Source organism: Triplophysa dalaica, chromosome 13 (genome assembly GCF_015846415.1).
Source record: "Triplophysa dalaica isolate WHDGS20190420 chromosome 13, ASM1584641v1, whole genome shotgun sequence".
NCBI lineage: Eukaryota > Metazoa > Chordata > Actinopteri > Cypriniformes > Nemacheilidae > Triplophysa > Triplophysa dalaica.
Genome location: NC_079554.1, coordinates 2,949,580 through 2,964,704, shown reverse-complemented (window position 1 = coordinate 2,964,704; position 15,125 = coordinate 2,949,580). Strand labels below are relative to the sequence as shown.

General features: G+C 43.1%; 27 non-coding genes across 27 annotated transcripts; all 27 read left to right on the top strand.

Annotated features, from left to right (window-relative positions):
• Positions 1-546: 546 nt before the first annotated feature.
• trnai-uau (transfer RNA isoleucine (anticodon UAU)) lies at positions 547-640 on the top strand. The gene is made up of 2 exons: positions 547-584; positions 605-640. It is a non-coding gene; the product is annotated as a tRNA-Ile (tRNA).
• A 386-nt stretch (positions 641-1,026) lies between these two features.
• On the top strand, positions 1,027-1,120 carry trnai-uau (transfer RNA isoleucine (anticodon UAU)). The gene is made up of 2 exons: positions 1,027-1,064; positions 1,085-1,120. It is a non-coding gene; the product is annotated as a tRNA-Ile (tRNA).
• Positions 1,121-1,574: 454 nt separating this feature from the next.
• On the top strand, positions 1,575-1,668 carry trnai-uau (transfer RNA isoleucine (anticodon UAU)). Its single transcript has 2 exons — positions 1,575-1,612; positions 1,633-1,668. It is a non-coding gene; the product is annotated as a tRNA-Ile (tRNA).
• Positions 1,669-2,309: 641 nt separating this feature from the next.
• On the top strand, positions 2,310-2,403 carry trnai-uau (transfer RNA isoleucine (anticodon UAU)). The gene is made up of 2 exons: positions 2,310-2,347; positions 2,368-2,403. It is a non-coding gene; the product is annotated as a tRNA-Ile (tRNA).
• Positions 2,404-2,851: 448 nt separating this feature from the next.
• Positions 2,852-2,945, top strand: trnai-uau (transfer RNA isoleucine (anticodon UAU)). The gene is made up of 2 exons: positions 2,852-2,889; positions 2,910-2,945. It is a non-coding gene; the product is annotated as a tRNA-Ile (tRNA).
• A 641-nt stretch (positions 2,946-3,586) lies between these two features.
• trnai-uau (transfer RNA isoleucine (anticodon UAU)) lies at positions 3,587-3,680 on the top strand. Its single transcript has 2 exons — positions 3,587-3,624; positions 3,645-3,680. It is a non-coding gene; the product is annotated as a tRNA-Ile (tRNA).
• Positions 3,681-4,128: 448 nt separating this feature from the next.
• trnai-uau (transfer RNA isoleucine (anticodon UAU)) lies at positions 4,129-4,222 on the top strand. Its single transcript has 2 exons — positions 4,129-4,166; positions 4,187-4,222. It is a non-coding gene; the product is annotated as a tRNA-Ile (tRNA).
• Positions 4,223-4,607: 385 nt separating this feature from the next.
• trnai-uau (transfer RNA isoleucine (anticodon UAU)) lies at positions 4,608-4,701 on the top strand. Its single transcript has 2 exons — positions 4,608-4,645; positions 4,666-4,701. It is a non-coding gene; the product is annotated as a tRNA-Ile (tRNA).
• Positions 4,702-5,155: 454 nt separating this feature from the next.
• On the top strand, positions 5,156-5,249 carry trnai-uau (transfer RNA isoleucine (anticodon UAU)). Its single transcript has 2 exons — positions 5,156-5,193; positions 5,214-5,249. It is a non-coding gene; the product is annotated as a tRNA-Ile (tRNA).
• Positions 5,250-5,635: 386 nt separating this feature from the next.
• Positions 5,636-5,729, top strand: trnai-uau (transfer RNA isoleucine (anticodon UAU)). Its single transcript has 2 exons — positions 5,636-5,673; positions 5,694-5,729. It is a non-coding gene; the product is annotated as a tRNA-Ile (tRNA).
• Positions 5,730-6,182: 453 nt separating this feature from the next.
• trnai-uau (transfer RNA isoleucine (anticodon UAU)) lies at positions 6,183-6,276 on the top strand. The gene is made up of 2 exons: positions 6,183-6,220; positions 6,241-6,276. It is a non-coding gene; the product is annotated as a tRNA-Ile (tRNA).
• Positions 6,277-6,475: 199 nt separating this feature from the next.
• trnai-uau (transfer RNA isoleucine (anticodon UAU)) lies at positions 6,476-6,569 on the top strand. Its single transcript has 2 exons — positions 6,476-6,513; positions 6,534-6,569. It is a non-coding gene; the product is annotated as a tRNA-Ile (tRNA).
• A 454-nt stretch (positions 6,570-7,023) lies between these two features.
• Positions 7,024-7,117, top strand: trnai-uau (transfer RNA isoleucine (anticodon UAU)). Its single transcript has 2 exons — positions 7,024-7,061; positions 7,082-7,117. It is a non-coding gene; the product is annotated as a tRNA-Ile (tRNA).
• A 199-nt stretch (positions 7,118-7,316) lies between these two features.
• trnai-uau (transfer RNA isoleucine (anticodon UAU)) lies at positions 7,317-7,409 on the top strand. Its single transcript is given in 2 exon segments — positions 7,317-7,354; positions 7,374-7,409. It is a non-coding gene; the product is annotated as a tRNA-Ile (tRNA).
• An 821-nt stretch (positions 7,410-8,230) lies between these two features.
• trnai-uau (transfer RNA isoleucine (anticodon UAU)) lies at positions 8,231-8,324 on the top strand. Its single transcript has 2 exons — positions 8,231-8,268; positions 8,289-8,324. It is a non-coding gene; the product is annotated as a tRNA-Ile (tRNA).
• Positions 8,325-8,965: 641 nt separating this feature from the next.
• Positions 8,966-9,059, top strand: trnai-uau (transfer RNA isoleucine (anticodon UAU)). The gene is made up of 2 exons: positions 8,966-9,003; positions 9,024-9,059. It is a non-coding gene; the product is annotated as a tRNA-Ile (tRNA).
• Positions 9,060-9,513: 454 nt separating this feature from the next.
• trnai-uau (transfer RNA isoleucine (anticodon UAU)) lies at positions 9,514-9,607 on the top strand. Its single transcript has 2 exons — positions 9,514-9,551; positions 9,572-9,607. It is a non-coding gene; the product is annotated as a tRNA-Ile (tRNA).
• A 386-nt stretch (positions 9,608-9,993) lies between these two features.
• On the top strand, positions 9,994-10,087 carry trnai-uau (transfer RNA isoleucine (anticodon UAU)). The gene is made up of 2 exons: positions 9,994-10,031; positions 10,052-10,087. It is a non-coding gene; the product is annotated as a tRNA-Ile (tRNA).
• A 453-nt stretch (positions 10,088-10,540) lies between these two features.
• On the top strand, positions 10,541-10,634 carry trnai-uau (transfer RNA isoleucine (anticodon UAU)). Its single transcript has 2 exons — positions 10,541-10,578; positions 10,599-10,634. It is a non-coding gene; the product is annotated as a tRNA-Ile (tRNA).
• A 199-nt stretch (positions 10,635-10,833) lies between these two features.
• On the top strand, positions 10,834-10,927 carry trnai-uau (transfer RNA isoleucine (anticodon UAU)). The gene is made up of 2 exons: positions 10,834-10,871; positions 10,892-10,927. It is a non-coding gene; the product is annotated as a tRNA-Ile (tRNA).
• A 454-nt stretch (positions 10,928-11,381) lies between these two features.
• Positions 11,382-11,475, top strand: trnai-uau (transfer RNA isoleucine (anticodon UAU)). Its single transcript has 2 exons — positions 11,382-11,419; positions 11,440-11,475. It is a non-coding gene; the product is annotated as a tRNA-Ile (tRNA).
• Positions 11,476-11,674: 199 nt separating this feature from the next.
• Positions 11,675-11,767, top strand: trnai-uau (transfer RNA isoleucine (anticodon UAU)). Its single transcript is given in 2 exon segments — positions 11,675-11,712; positions 11,732-11,767. It is a non-coding gene; the product is annotated as a tRNA-Ile (tRNA).
• Positions 11,768-12,594: 827 nt separating this feature from the next.
• trnai-uau (transfer RNA isoleucine (anticodon UAU)) lies at positions 12,595-12,688 on the top strand. The gene is made up of 2 exons: positions 12,595-12,632; positions 12,653-12,688. It is a non-coding gene; the product is annotated as a tRNA-Ile (tRNA).
• A 641-nt stretch (positions 12,689-13,329) lies between these two features.
• On the top strand, positions 13,330-13,423 carry trnai-uau (transfer RNA isoleucine (anticodon UAU)). The gene is made up of 2 exons: positions 13,330-13,367; positions 13,388-13,423. It is a non-coding gene; the product is annotated as a tRNA-Ile (tRNA).
• A 454-nt stretch (positions 13,424-13,877) lies between these two features.
• Positions 13,878-13,971, top strand: trnai-uau (transfer RNA isoleucine (anticodon UAU)). Its single transcript has 2 exons — positions 13,878-13,915; positions 13,936-13,971. It is a non-coding gene; the product is annotated as a tRNA-Ile (tRNA).
• A 386-nt stretch (positions 13,972-14,357) lies between these two features.
• trnai-uau (transfer RNA isoleucine (anticodon UAU)) lies at positions 14,358-14,451 on the top strand. Its single transcript has 2 exons — positions 14,358-14,395; positions 14,416-14,451. It is a non-coding gene; the product is annotated as a tRNA-Ile (tRNA).
• A 454-nt stretch (positions 14,452-14,905) lies between these two features.
• On the top strand, positions 14,906-14,999 carry trnai-uau (transfer RNA isoleucine (anticodon UAU)). Its single transcript has 2 exons — positions 14,906-14,943; positions 14,964-14,999. It is a non-coding gene; the product is annotated as a tRNA-Ile (tRNA).
• Positions 15,000-15,125: the final 126 nt, after the last annotated feature.

Below are 15,125 nucleotides of genomic sequence, written 5' to 3'. Positions count from 1 at the left end.
TGCAGTGGCGCAATCGGTCAGCGCGGGGTACTTATAAGACAGTATGCAGCTTGGCAATGCCGAGGTTGTGAGGTCGAGCCTCACCTGGAGCAAATAATTTAGTTTCTCTGGTGGCGCAATCTATCAGTGCAAGTTACTCATTAGGCAGTTTATAGCAAGCCAATGTCGTTTCAGCCTCACCTAGAGCATAACTTTCACATTCTAAAATCTTTCAGCAATGTAAAGTCTTATTGAGACTGGGACTTTGTGCAACGCTGCAGTGGCGCAATCGGTCAGCGCGGGGTACTTATAAGACAGTATGCAGCTTAGCAATGCCGAGGTTGTGAGGTCGAGCCTCCCCTGGAGCAAATAATATAGTTTCTCAAGTGGCACAATCTGTCGGTGCAAGTTACTCATTAGGCAGTTTGCAGCAAGCCAATCTCGTTTTAGCCTCTCCTAGAGCAAAGCTTTCACATTCTAAATAACTTTCAACAATGTGGAGTCTTTTTGAGATTGGTAATTTTTGCAAATGTATTTTAAGATCTTTTATCATTTACGGAAGAGCAGGCTCCAGTGGCGCAATCGGTCAGCGCGCGGTACTTATAAGACAGTATGCAGCAGGGCAATGCCGAGGTTGTGAGTTCGAGCCTCACCTGGAGCAAATAATTTAGTTTCTCAAGTGGCACAATCTGTCGGTGCAAGTTACTCATTAGGCAGCTTGCAGCAAGCCAATGTCGTTTTAGCCTCTCCTAGAGCAAAGCTTTCACATTCTAAATAACTTTCAACAATGTGGAGTCTTTTTGAGATTGGGAATTTGCGAAAATGCAATTAAGGATCTGTTATCATCTAAGAATTTTCAATCTCCAGTGGCTCAATCTATCGGTGCAAGTTACTCATTAGGCAGTTTGCAGCAAGCCAATCTCGTTTTAGCCTCTCCTAGAGCAAAGCTTTCACATTCTAAATAACTTTCAACAATGTGGAGTCTTTTTGAGATTGGTAATTTTTGCAAATGTATTTTAAGATCTTTTATCATTTAAGGAAGAGCAGGCTCCAGTGGCGCAATCGGTCAGCGCGCGGTACTTATAAGACAGTATGCAGCAGGGCAATGCCGAGGTTGTGAGTTCGAGCCTCACCTGGAGCAAATAATTTAGTTTCTCTGGTGGCGCAATCTATCAGTGCAAGTTACTTATTAGGCAGTTTATAGCAAGCCAATGTCGTTTCAGCCTCACCTAGAGCATAACTTGCACATTCTAAAATCTTTCAACAATGTAAAGTCTTTTTGAGACTGGGACTTTGTGCAACGCTGCAGTGGCGCAATCGGTCAGCGCGGGGTACTTATAAGACAGTATGCAGCTTGGCAATGCCGAGGTTGTGAGGTCGAGCCTCCCCTGGAGCAAATAATATAGTTTCTCAAGTGGCACAATCTGTCGGTGCAAGTTACTCATTAGGCAGTTTGCAGCAAGCCAATCTCGTTTTAGCCTCTCCTAGAGCAAAGCTTTCACATTCTAAATAACTTTCAACAATGTTGAGTCTTTTTGAGATTGGTAATTTTTGCAAATGTATTTTAAGATCTTTTATCGTCTAAGGAAGACCAGGCTCCAGTGGCGCAATCGGTCAGCGCGCGGTATTTATAAGACAGTATGCAGCAGGGCAATGCCGAGGTTGTGAGTTCGAGCCTCACCTGGAGCAAATAGTTTAGTTTCGCCAGTGGCTCAATCTATCGGTGCAAGTTACTCATTAGGCAGTTTGCAGCAAGCCAATCTCGTTTTAGCCTCTCCTAGAGCAAAGCTTTCACATTCTAAAATCTTTCATCAATGTGAAGTCTTATTGAGACTGGGACTTTGTGCAACGCTGCAGTGGCGCAATCGGTCAGCGCGGGGTACTTATAAGACAGTATGCAGCTTAGCAATGCCGAGGTTGTGAGGTCGAGCCTCCCCTGGAGCAAATAATATAGTTTCTCAAGTGGCACAATCTGTCGGTGCAAGTTACTCATTAGGCAGTTTGCAGCAAGCCAATGTCGTTTTAGCCTCTCCTAGAGCAAAGCTTTCACATTCTAAATAACTTTCAAAAATTTGGAGTCTTTTTGAGATTGGGAATTTGCGAAAATGCAATTAAGGATCTGTTATCATCTAAGAATTTTCAAGCTCCAGTGGCTCAATCTATCGGTGCAAGTTACTCATTAGGCAGTTTGCAGCAAGCCAATCTCGTTTTAGCCTCTCCTAGAGCAAAGCTTTCACATTCTAAATAACTTTCAACAATGTGGAGTCTTTTTGAGATTGGTAATTTTTGCAAATGTATTTTAAGATCTTTTATCATTTAAGGAAGAGCAGGCTCCAGTGGCGCAATCGGTCAGCGCGCGGTACTTATAAGACAGTATGCAGCAGGGCAATGCCGAGGTTGTGAGTTCGAGCCTCACCTGGAGCAAATAATTTAGTTTCTCTGGTGGCGCAATCTATCAGTGCAAGTTACTTATTGGGCAGTTTATAGCAAGCCAATGTCGTTTCAGCCTCACCTAGAGCATAACTTGCACATTCTAAAATCTTTCAATAATGTAAAGTCTTTTTGAGACTGGGACTTTGTGCAACGCTGCAGTGGCGCAATCGGTCAGCGCGGGGTACTTATAAGACAGTATGCAGCTTGGCAATGCCGAGGTTGTGAGGTCGAGCCTCCCCTGGAGCAAATAATATAGTTTCTCAAGTGGCACAATCTGTCGGTGCAAGTTACTCATTAGTCAGTTTGCAGCAAGCCAATCTCGTTTTAGCCTCTCCTAGAGCAAAGCTTTCACATTCTAAATAACTTTCAACAATGTGGAGTCTTTTTGGTAATTTTTGCAAATGTATTTTAAGATCTTTTATCGTCTAAGGAAGACCAGGCTCCAGTGGCGCAATCGGTCAGCGTGCGGTACTTATAAGACAGTATGCAGCAGGGCAATGCCGAGGTTGTGAGTTCGAGCCTCACCTGGAGCAAATAGTTTAGTTTCGCCAGTGGCTCAATCTATCGGTGCAAGTTACTCATTAGGCAGTTTGCAGCAAGCCAATCTCGTTTTAGCCTCTCCTAGAGCAAAGCTTTCACATTCTAAAATCTTTCATCAATGTGAAGTCTTATTGAGACTGGGACTTTGTGCAACGCTGCAGTGGCGCAATCGGTCAGCGCGGGGTACTTATAAGACAGTATGCAGCTTAGCAATGCCGAGGTTGTGAGGTCGAGCCTCCCCTGGAGCAAATAATATAGTTTCTCAAGTGGCACAATCTGTCGGTGCAAGTTACTCATTAGGCAGTTTGCAGCAAGCCAATGTCGTTTTAGCCTCTCCTAGAGCAAAGCTTTCACATTCTAAATAACTTTCAAAAATTTGGAGTCTTTTTGAGATTGGGAATTTGCGAAAATGCAATTAAGGATCTGTTATCATCTAAGAATTTTCAAGCTCCAGTGGCTCAATCTATCGGTGCAAGTTACTCATTAGGCAGTTTGCAGCAAGCCAATCTCGTTTTAGCCTCTCCTAGAGCAAAGCTTTCACATTCTAAATAACTTTCAACAATGTGGAGTCTTTTTGAGATTGGTAATTTTTGCAAATGTATTTTAAGATCTTTTATCATTTAAGGAAGAGCAGGCTCCAGTGGCGCAATCGGTCAGCGCGCGGTACTTATAAGACAGTATGCAGCAGGGCAATGCCGAGGTTGTGAGTTCGAGCCTCACCTGGAGCAAATAATTTAGTTTCTCTGGTGGCGCAATCTATCAGTGCAAGTTACTTATTGGGCAGTTTATAGCAAGCCAATGTCGTTTCAGCCTCACCTAGAGCATAACTTGCACATTCTAAAATCTTTCAATAATGTAAAGTCTTTTTGAGACTGGGACTTTGTGCAACGCTGCAGTGGCGCAATCGGTCAGCGCGGGGTACTTATAAGACAGTATGCAGCTTGGCAATGCCGAGGTTGTGAGGTCGAGCCTCCCCTGGAGCAAATAATATAGTTTCTCAAGTGGCACAATCTGTCGGTGCAAGTTACTCATTAGTCAGTTTGCAGCAAGCCAATCTCGTTTTAGCCTCTCCTAGAGCAAAGCTTTCACATTCTAAATAACTTTCAACAATGTGGAGTCTTTTTGGTAATTTTTGCAAATGTATTTTAAGATCTTTTATCGTCTAAGGAAGACCAGGCTCCAGTGGCGCAATCGGTCAGCGTGCGGTACTTATAAGACAGTATGCAGCAGGGCAATGCCGAGGTTGTGAGTTCGAGCCTCACCTGGAGCAAATAGTTTAGTTTCGCCAGTGGCTCAATCTATCGGTGCAAGTTACTCATTAGGCAGTTTGCAGCAAGCCAATGTCGTTTCAGCCTCACCTAGAACATGGATTTCACATTCTAAAATCTTTCATCAATATGAAGTCTTATTGAGACTGGGAATTTGCGAAAATGCAATTAAGGATCTGTTATCATCTAAGAAGATTCAATCTCCAGTGGCTCAATCTATCGGTGCAAGTTACTCATTAGGCAGTTTGCAGCAAGCCAATCTCGTTTTAGCCTCTCCTAGAGCAAAGCTTTCACATTCTAAATAACTTTCAACAATGTGGAGTCTTTTTGAGATTGGTAATTTTTGCAAATGTATTTTAAGATCTTTTATCATTTAAGGAAGAGCAGGCTCCAGTGGCGCAATCGGTCAGCGCGCGGTACTTATAAGACAGTATGCAGCAGGGCAATGCCGAGGTTGTGAGTTCGAGCCTCACCTGGAGCAAATAATTTAGTTTCTCTGGTGGCGCAATCTATCAGTGCAAGTTACTCATTAGGCAGTTTATAGCAAGCCAATGTCGTTTCAGCCTCACCTAGAGCATAACTTTCACATTCTAAAATCTTTCAACAATGTAAAGTCTTATTGAGACTGGGACTTTGTGCAACGCTGCAGTGGCGCAATCGGTCAGCGCGGGGTACTTATAAGACAGTATGCAGCTTAGCAATGCCGAGGTTGTGAGGTCGAGCCTCCCCTGGAGCAAATAATATAGTTTCTCAAGTGGCACAATCTGTCGGTGCAAGTTACTCATTAGGCAGTTTGCAGCAAGCCAATCTCGTTTTAGCCTCTCCTAGAGCAAAGCTTTCACATTCTAAATAACTTTCAACAATGTGGAGTCTTTTTGAGATTGGTAATTTTTGCAAATGTATTTTAAGATCTTTTATCATTTACGGAAGAGCAGGCTCCAGTGGCGCAATCGGTCAGCGCGCGGTACTTATAAGACAGTATGCAGCAGGGCAATGCCGAGGTTGTGAGTTCGAGCCTCACCTGGAGCAAATAATTTAGTTTCTCAAGTGGCACAATCTGTCGGTGCAAGTTACTCATTAGGCAGCTTGCAGCAAGCCAATGTCGTTTTAGCCTCTCCTAGAGCAAAGCTTTCACATTCTAAATAACTTTCAACAATGTGGAGTCTTTTTGAGATTGGGAATTTGCGAAAATGCAATTAAGGATCTGTTATCATCTAAGAATTTTCAATCTCCAGTGGCTCAATCTATCGGTGCAAGTTACTCATTAGGCAGTTTGCAGCAAGCCAATCTCGTTTTAGCCTCTCCTAGAGCAAAGCTTTCACATTCTAAATAACTTTCAACAATGTGGAGTCTTTTTGAGATTGGTAATTTTTGCAAATGTATTTTAAGATCTTTTATCATTTAAGGAAGAGCAGGCTCCAGTGGCGCAATCGGTCAGCGCGCGGTACTTATAAGACAGTATGCAGCAGGGCAATGCCGAGGTTGTGAGTTCGAGCCTCACCTGGAGCAATAATTTAGTTTCTCTGGTGGCGCAATCTATCAGTGCAAGTTACTTATTAGGCAGTTTATAGCAAGCCAATGTCGTTTCAGCCTCACCTAGAGCATAACTTGCACATTCTAAAATCTTTCAACAATGTAAAGTCTTTTTGAGACTGGGACTTTGTGCAACGCTGCAGTGGCGCAATCGGTCAGCGCGGGGTACTTATAAGACAGTATGCAGCTTGGCAATGCCGAGGTTGTGAGGTCGAGCCTCCCCTGGAGCAAATAATATAGTTTCTCAAGTGGCACAATCTGTCGGTGCAAGTTACTCATTAGGCAGTTTGCAGCAAGCCAATCTCGTTTTAGCCTCTCCTAGAGCAAAGCTTTCACATTCTAAATAACTTTCAACAATGTTGAGTCTTTTTGAGATTGGTAATTTTTGCAAATGTATTTTAAGATCTTTTATCGTCTAAGGCAGACCAGGCTCCAGTGGCGCAATCGGTCAGCGCGCGGTATTTATAAGACAGTATGCAGCAGGGCAATGCCGAGGTTGTGAGTTCGAGCCTCACCTGGAGCAAATAGTTTAGTTTCGCCAGTGGCTCAATCTATCGGTGCAAGTTACTCATTAGGCAGTTTGCAGCAAGCCAATCTCGTTTTAGCCTCTCCTAGAGCAAAGCTTTCACATTCTAAATAACTTTCAACAATGTGGAGTCTTTTTGAGATTGGTAATTTTTGCAAATGTATTTTAAGATCTTTTATCATTTAAGGAAGAGCAGGCTCCAGTGGCGCAATCGGTCAGCGCGCGGTACTTATAAGACAGTATGCAGCAGGGCAATGCCGAGGTTGTGAGTTCGAGCCTCACCTGGAGCAAATAATTTAGTTTCTCTGGTGGCGCAATCTATCAGTGCAAGTTACTTATTAGGCAGTTTATAGCAAGCCAATGTCGTTTCAGCCTCACCTAGAGCATAACTTGCACATTCTAAAATCTTTCAACAATGTAAAGTCTTTTTGAGACTGGGACTTTGTGCAACGCTGCAGTGGCGCAATCGGTCAGCGCGGGGTACTTATAAGACAGTATGCAGCTTGGCAATGCCGAGGTTGTGAGGTCGAGCCTCCCCTGGAGCAAATAATATAGTTTCTCAAGTGGCACAATCTGTCGGTGCAAGTTACTCATTAGGCAGTTTGCAGCAAGCCAATCTCGTTTTAGCCTCTCCTAGAGCAAAGCTTTCACATTCTAAATAACTTTCAACAATGTGGAGTCTTTTTGAGATTGGTAATTTTTGCAAATGTATTTTAAGATCTTTTATCGTCTAAGGAAGACCAGGCTCCAGTGGCGCAATCGGTCAGCGCGCGGTACTTATAAGACAGTATGCAGCAGGGCAATGCTGAGGTTGTGAGTTCGAGCCTCACCTGGAGCAAATAGTTTAGTTTCGCCAGTGGCTCAATCTATCGGTGCAAGTTACTCATTAGGCAGTTTGCAGCAAGCCAATCTCGTTTTAGCCTCTCCTAGAGCAAAGCTTTCACATTCTAAATAACTTTCAACAATGTGGAGTCTTTTTGAGATTGGTAATTTTTGCAAATGTATTTTAAGATCTTTTATCGTCTAAGGAAGACAAGGCTCCAGTGGCGCAATCGGTCAGCGCGCGGTACTTATAAGACAGTATGCAGCAGGGCATGCCGAGGTTGTGAGTTCGAGCCTCACCTGGAGCAAATAGTTTAGTTTCGCCAGTGGCTCAATCTATAGGTGCAAGTTACTCATTAGGCAGTTTGCAGCAAGCCAATGTCGTTTCAGCCTCACCTAGAACATGGATTTCACATTCTAAAATCTTTCATCAATATGAAGTCTTATTGAGACTGGGAATTTGCGAAAATGCAATTAAGGATCTGTTATCATCTAAGAAGATTCAATCTCCAGTGGCTCAATCTATCGGTGCAAGTTACTCATTAGGCAGTTTATAGCAAGCCAATGTCGTTTCAGCCTCACCTAGAGCATAACTTTCACATTCTAAAATCTTTCAACAATGTGAAGTCTTATTGAGACTTGGACTTTGTGCAACCCTGCAGTGGCGCAATCGGTCAGCGCGGGGTACTTATAAGACAGTATGCAGCTTTGCAATGCCGAGGTTGTGAGGTCGAGCCTCCCCTGGAGCAAATAGTATAGTTTCTCAAGTGGCACAATCTGTCGGTGCAAGTTACTCATTAGGCAGTTTGCAGCAAGCCAATGTCGTTTTAGCCTCTCCTAGAGCATAGCTTTCACAATCTAAATAACTTTCAAAAATTTGGAGTCTTTTTGAGATTGGGAATTTGCGAAAATGCAATTAAGGATCTGTTATCATCTAAGAATTTTAAAGCACCAGTGGCTCAATCTATCGGTGCAAGTTACTCATTAGGCAGTTTGCAGCAAGCCAATCTCGTTTTAGCCTCTCCTAGAGCAAAGCTTTCACATTCTAAATAACTTTCGTGGAGTCTTTTTGAGATTGGTAATTTTTGCAAATGTATTTTAAGATCTTTTATCGTCTAAGGAAGACCAGGCTCCAGTGGCGCAATCGGTCAGCGCGCGGTACTTATAAGACAGTATGCAGCAGGGCAATGCCGAGGTTGTGAGTTCGAGCCTCACCTGGAGCAAATAATTTAGTTTCTCTGGTGGCGCAATCTATCAGTGCAAGTTACTTATTAGGCAGTTTGTAGCAAGCCAATGTCGTTTCAGCCTCACCTAGAGCATAACTTTCACATTCTAAAATCTTTCAACAATGTGAAGTCTTATTGAGACTGGGACTTTGTGCAATGCTGCAGTGGCGCAATCGGTCAGCGCGGGGTACTTATAAGACAGTATGCAGCTTAGCAATGCCGAGGTTGTGAGGTCGAGCCTCCCCTGGAGCAAATAATATAGTTTCTCAAGTGGCACAATCTGTCGGTGCAAGTTACTCATTAGGCAGTTTGCAGCAAGCCAATGTCGTTTTAGCGTCTCCTAGAGCATAGCTTTCACAATCTAAATAACTTTCAAAAATTTGGAGTCTTTTTGAGATTGGGAATTTGCGAAAATGCAATTAAGGATCTGTTATCATCTAAGAATTTTCAAGCTCCAGTGGCTCAATCTATCGGTGCAAGTTACTCATTAGGCAGTTTGCAGCAAGCCAATCTCGTTTTAGCCTCTCCTAGAGCAAAGCTTTCACATTCTAAATAACTTTCAACAATGTGGAGTCTTTTTGAGATTGGTAATTTTTGCAAATGTATTTTAAGATCTTTTATCATTTAAGGAAGAGCAGGCTCCAGTGGCGCAATCGGTCAGCGCGCGGTACTTATAAGACAGTATGCAGCAGGGCAATGCCGAGGTTGTGAGTTCGAGCCTCACCTGGAGCAAATAATTTAGTTTCTCTGGTGGCGCAATCTATCAGTGCAAGTTACTCATTAGGCAGTTTATAGCAAGCCAATGTCGTTTCAGCCTCACCTAGAGCATAACTTTCACATTCTAAAATCTTTCAACAATGTAAAGTCTTATTGAGACTGGGACTTTGTGCAACGCTGCAGTGGCGCAATCGGTCAGCGCGGGGTACTTATAAGACAGTATGCAGCTTAGCAATGCCGAGGTTGTGAGGTCGAGCCTCCCCTGGAGCAAATAATATAGTTTCTCAAGTGGCACAATCTGTCGGTGCAAGTTACTCATTAGGCAGTTTGCAGCAAGCCAATCTCGTTTTAGCCTCTCCTAGAGCAAAGCTTTCACATTCTAAATAACTTTCAACAATGTGGAGTCTTTTTGAGATTGGTAATTTTTGCAAATGTATTTTAAGATCTTTTATCATTTACGGAAGAGCAGGCTCCAGTGGCGCAATCGGTCAGCGCGCGGTACTTATAAGACAGTATGCAGCAGGGCAATGCCGAGGTTGTGAGTTCGAGCCTCACCTGGAGCAAATAATTTAGTTTCTCAAGTGGCACAATCTGTCGGTGCAAGTTACTCATTAGGCAGCTTGCAGCAAGCCAATGTCGTTTTAGCCTCTCCTAGAGCAAAGCTTTCACATTCTAAATAACTTTCAACAATGTGGAGTCTTTTTGAGATTGGGAATTTGCGAAAATGCAATTAAGGATCTGTTATCATCTAAGAATTTTCAATCTCCAGTGGCTCAATCTATCGGTGCAAGTTACTCATTAGGCAGTTTGCAGCAAGCCAATCTCGTTTTAGCCTCTCCTAGAGCAAAGCTTTCACATTCTAAATAACTTTCAACAATGTGGAGTCTTTTTGAGATTGGTAATTTTTGCAAATGTATTTTAAGATCTTTTATCATTTAAGGAAGAGCAGGCTCCAGTGGCGCAATCGGTCAGCGCGCGGTACTTATAAGACAGTATGCAGCAGGGCAATGCCGAGGTTGTGAGTTCGAGCCTCACCTGGAGCAATAATTTAGTTTCTCTGGTGGCGCAATCTATCAGTGCAAGTTACTTATTAGGCAGTTTATAGCAAGCCAATGTCGTTTCAGCCTCACCTAGAGCATAACTTGCACATTCTAAAATCTTTCAACAATGTAAAGTCTTTTTGAGACTGGGACTTTGTGCAACGCTGCAGTGGCGCAATCGGTCAGCGCGGGGTACTTATAAGACAGTATGCAGCTTGGCAATGCCGAGGTTGTGAGGTCGAGCCTCCCCTGGAGCAAATAATATAGTTTCTCAAGTGGCACAATCTGTCGGTGCAAGTTACTCATTAGGCAGTTTGCAGCAAGCCAATCTCGTTTTAGCCTCTCCTAGAGCAAAGCTTTCACATTCTAAATAACTTTCAACAATGTTGAGTCTTTTTGAGATTGGTAATTTTTGCAAATGTATTTTAAGATCTTTTATCGTCTAAGGAAGACCAGGCTCCAGTGGCGCAATCGGTCAGCGCGCGGTATTTATAAGACAGTATGCAGCAGGGCAATGCCGAGGTTGTGAGTTCGAGCCTCACCTGGAGCAAATAGTTTAGTTTCGCCAGTGGCTCAATCTATCGGTGCAAGTTACTCATTAGGCAGTTTGCAGCAAGCCAATCTCGTTTTAGCCTCTCCTAGAGCAAAGCTTTCACATTCTAAATAACTTTCAACAATGTGGAGTCTTTTTGAGATTGGTAATTTTTGCAAATGTATTTTAAGATCTTTTATCATTTAAGGAAGAGCAGGCTCCAGTGGCGCAATCGGTCAGCGCGCGGTACTTATAAGACAGTATGCAGCAGGGCAATGCCGAGGTTGTGAGTTCGAGCCTCACCTGGAGCAAATAATTTAGTTTCTCTGGTGGCGCAATCTATCAGTGCAAGTTACTTATTAGGCAGTTTATAGCAAGCCAATGTCGTTTCAGCCTCACCTAGAGCATAACTTGCACATTCTAAAATCTTTCAACAATGTAAAGTCTTTTTGAGACTGGGACTTTGTGCAACGCTGCAGTGGCGCAATCGGTCAGCGCGGGGTACTTATAAGACAGTATGCAGCTTGGCAATGCCGAGGTTGTGAGGTCGAGCCTCCCCTGGAGCAAATAATATAGTTTCTCAAGTGGCACAATCTGTCGGTGCAAGTTACTCATTAGGCAGTTTGCAGCAAGCCAATCTCGTTTTAGCCTCTCCTAGAGCAAAGCTTTCACATTCTAAATAACTTTCAACAATGTGGAGTCTTTTTGAGATTGGTAATTTTTGCAAATGTATTTTAAGATCTTTTATCGTCTAAGGAAGACCAGGCTCCAGTGGCGCAATCGGTCAGCGCGCGGTACTTATAAGACAGTATGCAGCAGGGCAATGCTGAGGTTGTGAGTTCGAGCCTCACCTGGAGCAAATAGTTTAGTTTCGCCAGTGGCTCAATCTATCGGTGCAAGTTACTCATTAGGCAGTTTGCAGCAAGCCAATCTCGTTTTAGCCTCTCCTAGAGCAAAGCTTTCACATTCTAAATAACTTTCAACAATGTGGAGTCTTTTTGAGATTGGTAATTTTTGCAAATGTATTTTAAGATCTTTTATCGTCTAAGGAAGACAAGGCTCCAGTGGCGCAATCGGTCAGCGCGCGGTACTTATAAGACAGTATGCAGCAGGGCATGCCGAGGTTGTGAGTTCGAGCCTCACCTGGAGCAAATAGTTTAGTTTCGCCAGTGGCTCAATCTATAGGTGCAAGTTACTCATTAGGCAGTTTGCAGCAAGCCAATGTCGTTTCAGCCTCACCTAGAACATGGATTTCACATTCTAAAATCTTTCATCAATATGAAGTCTTATTGAGACTGGGAATTTGCGAAAATGCAATTAAGGATCTGTTATCATCTAAGAAGATTCAATCTCCAGTGGCTCAATCTATCGGTGCAAGTTACTCATTAGGCAGTTTATAGCAAGCCAATGTCGTTTCAGCCTCACCTAGAGCATAACTTTCACATTCTAAAATCTTTCAACAATGTGAAGTCTTATTGAGACTTGGACTTTGTGCAACCCTGCAGTGGCGCAATCGGTCAGCGCGGGGTACTTATAAGACAGTATGCAGCTTTGCAATGCCGAGGTTGTGAGGTCGAGCCTCCCCTGGAGCAAATAGTATAGTTTCTCAAGTGGCACAATCTGTCGGTGCAAGTTACTCATTAGGCAGTTTGCAGCAAGCCAATGTCGTTTTAGCCTCTCCTAGAGCATAGCTTTCACAATCTAAATAACTTTCAAAAATTTGGAGTCTTTTTGAGATTGGGAATTTGCGAAAATGCAATTAAGGATCTGTTATCATCTAAGAATTTTAAAGCACCAGTGGCTCAATCTATCGGTGCAAGTTACTCATTAGGCAGTTTGCAGCAAGCCAATCTCGTTTTAGCCTCTCCTAGAGCAAAGCTTTCACATTCTAAATAACTTTCAACAATGTGGAGTCTTTTTGAGATTGGTAATTTTTGCAAATGTATTTTAAGATCTTTTATCGTCTAAGGAAGACCAGGCTCCAGTGGCGCAATCGGTCAGCGCGCGGTACTTATAAGACAGTATGCAGCAGGGCAATGCCGAGGTTGTGAGTTCGAGCCTCACCTGGAGCAAATAATTTAGTTTCTCTGGTGGCGCAATCTATCAGTGCAAGTTACTTATTAGGCAGTTTGTAGCAAGCCAATGTCGTTTCAGCCTCACCTAGAGCATAACTTTCACATTCTAAAATCTTTCAACAATGTGAAGTCTTATTGAGACTGGGACTTTGTGCAATGCTGCAGTGGCGCAATCGGTCAGCGCGGGGTACTTATAAGACAGTATGCAGCTTAGCAATGCCGAGGTTGTGAGGTCGAGCCTCCCCTGGAGCAAATAATATAGTTTCTCAAGTGGCACAATCTGTCGGTGCAAGTTACTCATTAGGCAGTTTGCAGCAAGCCAATGTCGTTTTAGCGTCTCCTAGAGCATAGCTTTCACAATCTAAATAACTTTCAAAAATTTGGAGTCTTTTTGAGATTGGGAATTTGCGAAAATGCAATTAAGGATCTGTTATCATCTAAGAATTTTCAAGCTCCAGTGGCTCAATCTATCGGTGCAAGTTACTCATTAGGCAGTTTGCAGCAAGCCAATCTCGTTTTAGCCTCTCCTAGAGCAAAGCTTTCACATTCTAAATAACTTTCAACAATGTGGAGTCTTTTTGAGATTGGTAATTTTTGCAAATGTATTTTAAGATCTTTTATCATTTAAGGAAGAGCAGGCTCCAGTGGCGCAATCGGTCAGCGCGCGGTACTTATAAGACAGTATGCAGCAGGGCAATGCCGAGGTTGTGAGTTCGAGCCTCACCTGGAGCAAATAATTTAGTTTCTCTGGTGGCGCAATCTATCAGTGCAAGTTACTCATTAGGCAGTTTATAGCAAGCCAATGTCGTTTCAGCCTCACCTAGAGCATAACTTTCACATTCTAAAATCTTTCAACAATGTAAAGTCTTATTGAGACTGGGACTTTGTGCAACGCTGCAGTGGCGCAATCGGTCAGCGCGGGGTACTTATAAGACAGTATGCAGCTTAGCAATGCCGAGGTTGTGAGGTCGAGCCTCCCCTGGAGCAAATAATATAGTTTCTCAAGTGGCACAATCTGTCGGTGCAAGTTACTCATTAGGCAGTTTGCAGCAAGCCAATCTCGTTTTAGCCTCTCCTAGAGCAAAGCTTTCACATTCTAAATAACTTTCAACAATGTGGAGTCTTTTTGAGATTGGTAATTTTTGCAAATGTATTTTAAGATCTTTTATCATTTACGGAAGAGCAGGCTCCAGTGGCGCAATCGGTCAGCGCGCGGTACTTATAAGACAGTATGCAGCAGGGCAATGCCGAGGTTGTGAGTTCGAGCCTCACCTGGAGCAAATAATTTAGTTTCTCAAGTGGCACAATCTGTCGGTGCAAGTTACTCATTAGGCAGCTTGCAGCAAGCCAATGTCGTTTTAGCCTCTCCTAGAGCAAAGCTTTCACATTCTAAATAACTTTCAACAATGTGGAGTCTTTTTGAGATTGGGAATTTGCGAAAATGCAATTAAGGATCTGTTATCATCTAAGAATTTTCAATCTCCAGTGGCTCAATCTATCGGTGCAAGTTACTCATTAGGCAGTTTGCAGCAAGCCAATCTCGTTTTAGCCTCTCCTAGAGCAAAGCTTTCACATTCTAAATAACTTTCAACAATGTGGAGTCTTTTTGAGATTGGTAATTTTTGCAAATGTATTTTAAGATCTTTTATCATTTAAGGAAGAGCAGGCTCCAGTGGCGCAATCGGTCAGCGCGCGGTACTTATAAGACAGTATGCAGCAGGGCAATGCCGAGGTTGTGAGTTCGAGCCTCACCTGGAGCAAATAATTTAGTTTCTCTGGTGGCGCAATCTATCAGTGCAAGTTACTTATTAGGCAGTTTATAGCAAGCCAATGTCGTTTCAGCCTCACCTAGAGCATAACTTGCACATTCTAAAATCTTTCAACAATGTAAAGTCTTTTTGAGACTGGGACTTTGTGCAACGCTGCAGTGGCGCAATCAGTCAGCGCGGGGTACTTATAAGACAGTATGCAGCTTGGCAATGCCGAGGTTGTGAGGTCGAGCCTCCCCTGGAGCAAATAATATAGTTTCTCAAGTGGCACAATCTGTCGGTGCAAGTTACTCATTAGGCAGTTTGCAGCAAGCCAATCTCGTTTTAGCCTCTCCTAGAGCAAAGCTTTCACATTCTAAATAACTTTCAACAATGTTGAGTCTTTTTGAGATTGGTAATTTTTGCAAATGTATTTTAAGATCTTTTATCGTCTAAGGAAGACCAGGCTCCAGTGGCGCAATCGGTCAGCGCGCGGTATTTATAAGACAGTATGCAGCAGGGCAATGCCGAGGTTGTGAGTTCGAGCCTCACCTGGAGCAAATAGTTTAGTTTCGCCAGTGGCTCAATCTATCGGTGCAAGTTACTCATTAGGCAGTTTGCAGCAAGCCAATCTCGTTTTAGCCTCTCCTAGAGCAAAGCTTTCACATTCTAAATAACTTTCAACA